A 10,071-nucleotide genomic window follows, 5' to 3' on the forward strand; every position below is an offset into this window, starting at 1 on the left:
TAACCCTAACCCTGTCACCTTCTGCTATCTGACTACAACTTTGGAAAAGATGTTTGAGTCTAGTTTTAACTTTATTTTATTATAAAGTTAACATTTAACACTATAAGAAAATCTTTAGTGAAACAAATAGCTATAATTAACAAACCAAATTCTGGACTTGTAATTTAGCACACTAACATAATGACATCAGCATTAGATCATTCAGCTAGAGTAATATGTGTTGATCTACAATTTATGCTCAATCAGATCCAAGACATCTTGATTTATGATGAAATATTTCCTTTCTTCATAAAAAAAAAAAAAAAATACAAAGATTAATTTTTGTTCTGGTGATTATTCAGATCACCATACATTAATTAGCAACTAATTGTACTGAACAACCCATAACAATAAGCAGAACATTATCAAAAAGAACACTATTAGACTGATATTATTCAGGTTACAGATTCCACAAAGGAGGGGTGGGGGACATACAACATTGATGGTGAGGGAGAAAAAACCCAGGATTCATATATACTCTTCAAAATAAGAAACGCAAAAGGGTACAAATGGGTTATAACTCCGATTTTATGTTTCCTACCGGTTCATGCTTTGTGAATATAAGGTCATTGCATGTCCCAAACACATTCCCACGGTTACATTCGATAAAACGCAGCTACTGTACAATAAAGTTCCAAAATGTGAATATTCGCAAAAACGCAGCCACGTGCAAACCATGTCACCACTGCACGTGCGTTGTCTGCACGTGCAACATGAACACCGACAGTATAAAAGTGCAGGGTGTTCGCTTGCCTGGCCTCTGTATCTGGCCGACAGTTGACAATCCAGGACATGCCACGTCTCAGTGAACCGCAGAGAAACAATGCCATCGGCCGACTAGACGCAGGCGAATCCAGAACGGCCGTTGCCAGGGCATTCCATGTGTCCCCAAGCACCATCTCCAGACTGTGGGACCGTTACCAGCAACATGGATCAACACGTGACCTCCCTAGATCCGGTCGACCACGGGTCACTACCCCCGGGCAGGACCGCTACATCCGGGTACGCCACCTTCGGGAACGATTGACTACTGCCACCTCCACAGCCGCAGCAATACCAGGTTTGCGCAGGATATCCGACCAGACCGTACGGAACCGCCTACGTGAGGTAGGAATTCGTGCCAGACGTCCAGTTCGAGGTGTCATCTTAAACACCACAACACCGTCGACTCCGACTGCAGTGGTGCCAGATTCATCGACAATGGCCTCAACTGCGATGGAGACAGGTGTGGTTCAGTGACGAGTCCCGATTTCTGCTCCGACGTCATGATGGAAGATGTCGCGTGTATAGGCGTCGCGGTGAACGTTATGCGGCAAACTGCGTGCAGGAAGTGGACAGATTCGGCGGGGGTAGTGTCATGGTGTGGGCAGCCATCTCACACACTGGCAGAACTGACCTGGTCCACGTGCAGGGCAACCTGAATGCACAGGGCTACATTGACCAGATCCTCCGGCCACACATCGTTCCAGTTATGGCCAACGCCAACGCAGTGTTCCAACATGACAACGCCAGGCCTCACACAGCACGTCTCACAACGGCTTTCCTACAGAACAACAACATTAATGTCCTTCCTTGGCCATCGATATCACCGGATTTGAACCCAATTGAGCATCTATGGGACGAGTTGGACCGACGCCTCCGACAGCGACAACCACAGCCCCAGACCCTGCCCGAGCTGGCAGCAGCCTTGCAGGCCGAGTGGGCCACCATCCCCCGGGACGTCATCCGTACTCTGGTTGCTTCAATGGGCAGGCGGTGCCAGGCAGTTGTCAACACACGCAGAGGCCACACCCAGTATTGACTCCAGATGACCTTGACCTTGGTGGTGTATCCTATCACTTACTCACAATGGACTAGAGTGAATTGTGAACAATCCTGCAACATTTGGTAATTATCGGACTCACCATTCAATAATTAAATCAATTCTCCAAATGTTACGACAATGTGGTTTTGCGTTTCTTCTTTTGAAGAGTATATATAACGGGTGCAGCCATTTTGTTCCATCCCAGTGAATACGCCCTCTGGAGAGCTGGTGGTTAAATAATACCTAACGTTTCACCTCAGGAATTAGTCTTCAAACTGAAGAAACAAAACATACCTGATTTTTGCGAATGCATCGCAATGTTTTGTAATATCATCCATCCTAGTAAGCCAGCAACAAGTATATATAATTTTTCAATACAAAATAAACCACCATTGTCAAAGTGTTCAAATAACTGTATTATGTTTTGTACATAAATTAACCCACATACTGAAATAATAATCAGTGTTTTCTTGGTTAATTGGTCTTTTCTTTCCGTGGCCTGTACCTGTGGTTCCTAATTGGCAGGTGTATATTTAGACAGTCCCCAGACTCTGTGTCTAGACACACTAAAAAGATCACTGGGTATTGTGTGATAAACACGCGGACACCCCTCAAATCCTAATGGACATTATCAGCCATCCTGCTTTATCACTGTAAGTAATTCTGTAAAACCCTTGATTAAGTAGATTTTCCCATCTAAAATCACAAAACTACCAATATACTGAATGGGTTTAACCATTCTATCACAAAGTAGATAAAGTATACCAAAAATCTACAAAAGCGTGCATGATAATATATGATGGGAAATATTTACTATATGCTACTGTCTGCTAAGTCACCTTCAATTATAGCAAATAGGTAGAAATATCATTTTGTCGGGTTAATGCTAGCATGTTACTACAGTCAAACCCCTCAAAACTGGACCCTCTGTAAACCAGACATTTTTAATGGTACCATTTTAGATATCAGTACAGAATAGAACTCGTCTTTACTGGATTCCCCTTAAAACCACACATTTTACTTGGTTCCATTTGTGTTTAGTTTAGAGGGGTTTCACTGTATTGATATGTCTCTTACATTATTGTGTATACCACATAATGGTGTAAACTATTTAAAGTGTAGACCTGAAATATTGGCTGTAAGTGTAATGCAAATTTTGGACATTTAGTAACAGCTAGTGGACAGCATCATAACTTAGTGGACAGTACAAAATACATAATTGTGTAAGGCCAAAAAAAAAAAAAGTGTGTTTTTCCGGTCGACCGACCGTCCCTAGTTTTACCCCCCCCCCCGACCCTAATTTGTTTTTCTCTTAAACTGAAATTTTTTTTAAAAATAATAAAAAAAAGAAAAAAAGAAGTAAAAATAAAAGAGGACAACATCACCAAACGAGTATTTCCTTCCTTGCACATTGTTTACATACTATTATACGATACTTTTTGCACATGTAATTCCCTTCCGAAAAACATCGAGAAATTATGGAAAAGTTTTTGTAATAGAGTTCCTTCCCCTGATTAGCTACCACCGAACAGCTTGGTCGGTCACGGAAGTAACCGAATGTACGAACATAGCCTTGGTACAGGTTATTTCGATTAAATATAATCGTATCAATTCAGCTTAATTCTCGTCTTCACTTAAATCAACAGGTCTTATTATTAATGCATCTCAAATGTTTGCATAAAGTATTTAAATTAAGAACAACGAAATTAATACAAATGTCCCATTAATTTAAGGAAATACACAAACAGTGCATACCAATACTACTACTACTACTACTACTACTACTACTACTACTACTACTACTACTACAACAACGACAATAATAATGATAATGATGATAAATAATAATAATAATAATAATAATTATTATTATTATTATTATGATAGTATTCTATTTATAAAAAAAACCCTAAAAAACCCCTACCTACCTACCCTAATTTTGGGGGGGATTCAATCGGAAACACACTTGTTTTTTGTTTTTTTGCCTAATCACATTGAATTATACTGTAAAAGATAGTTACTAATGGCAACATACTTCTTATCAGTTATTTTAATAAACACAGGTAAAAAGAATTGTGGTTTGAATCTAATAGTTTGTTTTGTGTTTTTTAGTGGAATTTTATAAATAGCTACTAATAGGTTGATTGCAAACCATAGTGGCATTCCAGACATCAGGATAATGATAGAAATACTAAAACATCAGCTATAAATAAAGACGTTCTCTGAGAACAATATTAAGTACAAAAGCGTCTTACACATATACAGTACTATATACAAAAGCATTTCACAAGGTCAATATTTAAAGTGCCAAAACCTTAAAATTAAAGTGAGCATTGAATTCTGCTGTCTGCCATTGGTGAAATATGAGTGTACATGTATTAATTTCTGTGGTCATAATTATGTTGATTATAAGAATGGATGTAGCAAATGTATGCACAGTGGCTTGGTAGTGTGTATTGAATCTGATTTCTCTGACTATATGTCACAATTACGACATCCAGTTTGGATGAATTAAATAAATAAAAAACAAACTAACTTTAACAAACTACATCTACAAATAGTACAACCAACACTAAACTGTTTATGGATCTTAATGTGTATAACCCCCAGGGTCCCATTCAATTTGTACTTCAAACACTGATACAAATGAAAGAAATTTATGCTTATTTGCCATATCTGACCGAATGCCTCGACAATTCTGCAGTGAACAATAGTCACCCTTTATTATGAGACATACCATTATGGTTTATCACGTGTGAGACGAGATAAAAATAGGTCATGTTGTAATTGTATCAGTGGAGAAATGTTTTATTTAAAATGACCATTTGGGTCTGACTATTCTGGTCATAATCTGTAATAGTGGAGGTCTAAGTACCTGACAATTTTTATTAAAAAATAATAAGGAAATATTCCAATCTATTTAGTAACTGTCTTTACAGTGGGATGGTCTTGTACCCAGGGTGGTCATTAGCTGGAGGGAGAGTAACTGGTTACTGTCTTAAGATATCGACTTTATCCTGCAAAGAACAGCATTTGCCATTTAACCTGAACATAATAAAGCTGATATCTTAAGGCAGTCATTTTATTTATCATGCAATTCAACTACTCTCGAGTGCCAAATAAACGTACACCTACGTTTATTAAATTTGTGAAAAAAATGTTGGTGTCTACGCTTATTTAGCACCCTACGTTTAATTACATCTTAACCTGAGCATAATAAAGCTGATATCTTAAGGCAGTCATTTTATTTATCATGCAATTCAACTACTCTCGAGTGCCAAATAAACGTACACCTACGTTTATTAAATTTGTGAAAAAAATGTTGGTGTCTACGCTTATTTAGCACCCTACGTTTAATTACATCTTTAAAAAAATTACCCCCCCCCCCTACGCTAATTCGGCACCCAACGCTTATTACAATTCTTAATTTATCAAATGGTACCGATTTTCCGCGATCACGGGATCGCGGAATTTACAATTTTCCGAGTTGTCAAATAAAATGCCAACTTTTGTGGTCAAATAATACATTTATTTATTTATTTATTAATATACATACATTGTTTTTATGCTTAATTGATAATTTGAACCATTAAGGCACAACAAAGTGTGTTACTCTACGACAAAATGTAAACACACGTTTCCGAACATTGTTGGCCGCCATTTTGTTTTTATCGCTCGGCTCGATTCGGTTTTATTCGGTTGGGTAAATTCCAAGGATGCATTCGATTGAGTGCTCGCCTGTAAATCGATGCAACAGTTCATGCAAGCACTTTATTATATAAATTAATTAATTACACTTCAACACTTCATCTTTTCACCAAACATTGAAGACGGGAGTACCGAATTCTTAAAGGTAAATATGACTTTTTAATCTATGTATACTAGAGTAGATAAAGTACAATTCCTTTAGGATAAGGGGAACTGGCCCAAACTTTATCTACATTCTTTCCTCTTTTCATATATATATTTTTTTTTTTTACATTACAAATTCCACTCATTTTAATTGCAAATTCCACTCAACCGTTTTATTTTCACTCTCAAATAGAGTCTATTAGAAATTTGCGATAAAAATTAGGCAGAGTTACATTCCCTAACCACGTTCCAGTTCCGGCGCGTTCCGCTAACAGCTGGCATGGCCGATGACCAGTTGTTTGTGAATCTTCAGCTGAGATTTATGCATGCCAGCCCCTGTCATCATAAGTGTCCCCACCTATGCTTTAAAAATAAAGAATGTTACAGGTAAAAATTAAGTTGAGGAAATTACGTCTTGTTATAATTAACCATGTGTTAAATATAGGAGATGAATCTAGCGAGCTGTCATCCACCCTGATTGTTTCGGTTTTCAAGCCTGGAACTTTTGGATTTTTTTTTTCAAAGCTGCAATCTCGCCTCACATTAATTATCATAATTTCATTTAAACGTACAAACACACAGTTTTAATTACTTGTGTGTGACAATAACACAGTTGTAACAGTTAGATAATAGAAACATATGTTTATAGTGAACACATTTGTTCATACTATAGAATTTACTACAAGTTATTTATTTCTGAGCAGCTTGTTTTCTAAATTAAATAACAATAGTATATTTTTGTTATTTCCAAAACACTTATTTTTATTTTTACGTGAAACCAAATTCTGTTTTCATTGCTAGTCAATTTTTACAATTTAGCTAAATTTCCAGACCCTATGCTAATTCCGCACTCTACTCTTATTGGTTTTTAAACAAAATTCCAGACCCTATGCTAATTCAGCCCCTATGTTTATTAGGCACTCGAGAGTAGTACTTAGAGAATTATATTTATTCCAGATTTTGGACATAAAGTGAGAACCATTAATCTAGTAAAGCTTTCACAGTATGATACTAGATACATGATGTCAGTCTTGGTAAAATGCTAGCTACATTTTCTCTCATTTAAAGGAAACATGACACGAGACCATATTATAGCTCATTTAAAAAGCATAATGATATAAAAATAATATACAAATAACTTTATAACAATAAAATACGTGTAGTTAACTTAAAACGAAGAAATTCCGCTAATCAGTATCAAAGTACGATTTATGCATATTTATTCGTGAGCGTTCGGGAAAAAAGGGAAGTGACGTCAGAGCCGATGTACTCTTCCATTGTTGTTTATATATATGGAGTAAGGGGCTTACGATCTTTTCAGTCCAACAGTGCCGTACTATTCTATACTTTCATTCTATACTTTCATTTTCCAAGTCATGCAGCCGTTAGAAACAGACGTGATCGACTGTGCTGTGCGTTTACCTCCCCATCTGGGGGGGGGGGGGGGGGGGGGGGCTTATCGCTACTTACGGAGCTCTGTTGGAATATCGAGTCTCGTACACCGGGTCACGGGCAACCGTGACCTTGGTGTACGGAGATCGTATTCAGAAGAAAGAAAGGTGGAGGAAGAGGAGACGTGCGCCAGCGGCGGCGCAGGGGGGAGGGGGGGTCAAAACCGGTGGCTAAACCGCCGGCGGCGACTCCTTCTGTTAGACCGCCCAACGCCACTCAACCGAGGAAGAAGACCAGGATGGAAGAGGTTCCGGCCCCGGCTGTCTCGGCTTCTGTCCCTCAGGAAGAGGACGAATTGAACGAGCTGGACACAGCCATCTGTGTCACTCCGTTCAACCGGCCACCTGCACCTGAACCTACTCAAGCGCCTCCGGACGTGTCGCCGATCCAGTCGTCGACACCCGTTGAGGCGCAGGCCCGGAAAGGATCTGTTGTGAAGAGGAAGGCGACCACTCCTCCGAGTGCCACTCCAGCCAGTCCAAGTCGCCCCTCTCAACCGCCGCAGCCGGCGACAAAACCAGTGGAGCAGTGGTCACTGCAGGCCGGCCGTCTCCAACAGCGATACCAACAGGTGGTTAAGACGAACCTGACGGAGGCACGCCAATTGATGAGCCACCCAAAAGAACAGGCCTACCAACCTCTGCCAGATGGACGTAACGAGGGGGAATTCGCTGTGCACCGACTCAAGATGCGGTAGGGACAAAGCGCTGTATGCGTAACCATCCGCCGGAACGGAAGATTCAACCAAGGACTGCTGCCATCGGAGATGGACAACCCGACATTACACCGAGTCCTCAAAACCGTCGCGGGTCCACACTACCGTCCAATCACCAAGACCTTAGCAAACGCCGATTACCGGCAGTTCCTCCAGCATCTTGAGACCACCGACTACATCGGATCCCCCTAGACGCCAACCTTTACTAGGACAGGTAACAACCTCCTTTATTGGGCTAGTTAGACTTTAAACGTTTTCGAAGCAGTTCAAAATTCTTATGTTTATTTTTTTATAAGTAGTCTAACGCATTTTATTTCGGCGCCCGTTCAATTGCTCTAAATCACCTTAAAAACCTTTTGGCTGAGCAGTCATAACTATTTTGGGTTAAATTTTAGAGTCCAGACATGTTTTTGGAGGCAGTTACTCTTTGTAGACTTAGGTAAAAACAGGCTTCACCGAGGAATTGAAATTCAGCCAATCAGAACACGGCTCCCACTCGGTGTTACTTCAAGTTTGCGAAGTGTCTGCTATTTGGTCCGCGCTCGCGTTGACTTACTAAATGGCTTTTTTTCCAAATTCCGCCCACCTCAAACTTACCACCCCCCCCCCCCCCCCCCCCCCCCCCTGCTCCGGAGTTAGTCACTGGCGAAGTCAGAGGCTAAATCCGTAGTGGGCGTGCCTGAACCTTCGTGGATAGGGGCACGTTAATAGAGTTGCCCATTGCCCAGTGCCGTACTGCGCGGCCTTTGGGTGTAAAAATAAACAGTTTAAACGATCGGGATTGTCTTTTTATGGTTTTCCAAAGGATTGTATCCGAAGAAAGACGCGTGTATTTTATCGCAAAAGAAAAGATTGGACACCAACATCGCATAGTACTTTGGTGTCAGCCTATTTACAGCCCGGAGCCCGAACGTTACCCGGAGACAAAAACAGTACTTTTTTGGAGAAAAAAAAAGATTTTTCATGTTAGGGCTGTAGGCCTACATAACAAAATCTGTATTCACCGTCCGAAGGAGGAAACGTCAATAAGTAATTAAATATGGCATATACAAACATGGGATTTGGCATGAGAATACACCTCAGTACGATGTATTTAAATATGTTTTTAAAAAAACGCGTAGAAAACAATAATACTTTTAAATAATGTTTTTAATCTTCGGGCGGAATACGTCACAAAAACGTTCCTCATCGCCCGAAGCCCCAAAGTAACACGAAGTTCAATACAAAATAAACCACTACTGTCGGTGTCGAAATAACTATTATGTTTCATCCACGGGCTGACTTGAGAATCGGAGTGTTGTTTTAGTTAATTGGTCCTTTCTTTCCGTGGCCGGCACATGTGATTTCTGATTGGCAGGTGTATGTTGCAGGGTATCGACCAGGTAAGTGATAACCACTGTCTTCAAGTTCAAGTTCTTTATTTGCCTTAAGTTAAACAAACTTATCAGCATAAATACATACATATATAATTACGGTATATATACAAATATACAAATACAGGTGGAGAGTGATTTAAGAATTAATGGTGAAATTAACATAGCATACTAGTAATAGTGGTGGGATGTACATATATATGTGCACTATAAACATTATCGTGGTATAGTAATAATTCTAATTCTAAATATATAGGTATATATTGATGTATACCAGATGAAATATGATTAATATACTTGCTAATGAAACGACATACGTACAAAATACTTGCCAGTTTTTTAAGATCACAGGGTATTGTGGCGTAACCTGTCGCGACTATAGTACAATATTAATGGTCATTATCAGCCGCCCTGCTTCATTACTGTAAATAATGCTGTAAAACCCTTGATTACGTAGACTTTCCCATCTAAAATTACAAAACTGACCAATTACCTAGTACCAAAGAAAAGAAAATTATCACTTGGGTATCGTGAGTGGTCGTTTTTACTCTAACGCACCCTACCAATAGGCCTAGTAATATGCTACTTTTTTATGAGAGAAAAATACTATAACCCCATTTCGTTCTATTGATGCAAATAGAAATATATTTAGTTTAAAAGTTGATTATACTCTCAAGTCATTTATGTTGTTTTACAAGTCAGGTTAATGAAAGTGAAGCGCCTTGTCGTAAATTAGAGCGTTTGTTTACACTGTGCATACAGATTTCATTATGTACAGCCCGAACATAAAAAATGCGATATTTTCTAAAAAAATATTTAATTTTTACATATTTAAA

This window comes from Gigantopelta aegis, chromosome 12 (assembly GCF_016097555.1).
Source record: "Gigantopelta aegis isolate Gae_Host chromosome 12, Gae_host_genome, whole genome shotgun sequence".
Taxonomy (NCBI): Eukaryota; Metazoa; Mollusca; class Gastropoda; order Neomphalida; family Peltospiridae; genus Gigantopelta; species Gigantopelta aegis.